Consider the following 877-nt stretch of genomic DNA (forward strand, 5'->3'; position numbering starts at 1 on the left):
CATCAGCTGGGGTCTCAGGACGTTGATAAGGTCATGGTCGGATCCCCTTATGTATCTATCATGTGACCTCAGGTCAGTTATTGAACGTTATCGCTGATAATACAGCGTTGTTAGGCGGTTAATGGTGGTTATTAACCTCGCTTAGACACACACATACACTCGAACAAGGTTGTGTATTAGCCCGGCTGGCTCAGTCGGTAGAGCACGAGACTCTTAATCTCGGGGTCGTGGGTTCGAGCCCCACGTTGGGCGGTAACAGTTTTCTATGATGTAACATGAAACAGCTTCTGAACATACCACCCACCGCTCGTCTAGATCTACCAATCTGCTAAACACAAGACATCTGAAGAGTTATTAAGTACTGAAAGACAAACAACAATTCTGTTTGAAACAGTCAGTGATGATGCACGGGAGACTGAAGGAAATGTGTCACTGTTCACTGCTGAACATTGTACATTACGTGTTGTTCATCATCTCAGTAAGCTTTGCAAAGCAAGATTTGCAAACAGTAAAGAATGCAAGAATTTCAGGTTAAAAAGGTGGAAGTGTAGTGCAGTTGTGAGCAATGTGTTTGCCCCGCATTTTAACAGCAACTTGAAAAGTGATATGGGCAGTCAGAAGTGTAGCTTCTTAACTGATGAGAGTAATGACATTACTGTAACGAAATTATTGGGTATTGTTGTCCAGTTCTATTCTGAAAGTAAGAATAAGATTGTAATGACTTTCTTGGACCTTGTTGAGCTGACTGACTGTAATGCTAATGGGATATGTGATCCCATCAAGAAGTCTTTTAAAAATAATGGGTTGGAGTTACAAAAGCTTATTGCAATTAGCCCCAACAATGCTTCTGTGATGACAGGTGTTAACAGTGGAGTGT

At 41.7% G+C, this 877-nt stretch overlaps 1 non-coding gene across 1 annotated transcript; it reads left to right on the forward strand.

Moving 5' to 3' along the window:
• Positions 1-179: 179 nt before the first annotated feature.
• TRNAK-CUU (transfer RNA lysine (anticodon CUU)) lies at positions 180-252 on the forward strand. Its single transcript has one exon. It is a non-coding gene; the product is annotated as a tRNA-Lys (tRNA).
• The last annotated feature ends 625 nt before the right edge of the window (positions 253-877 follow it).

The sequence above is a fragment of the Panulirus ornatus genome, chromosome 8, assembly GCF_036320965.1.
Source record: "Panulirus ornatus isolate Po-2019 chromosome 8, ASM3632096v1, whole genome shotgun sequence".
NCBI lineage: Eukaryota > Metazoa > Arthropoda > Malacostraca > Decapoda > Palinuridae > Panulirus > Panulirus ornatus.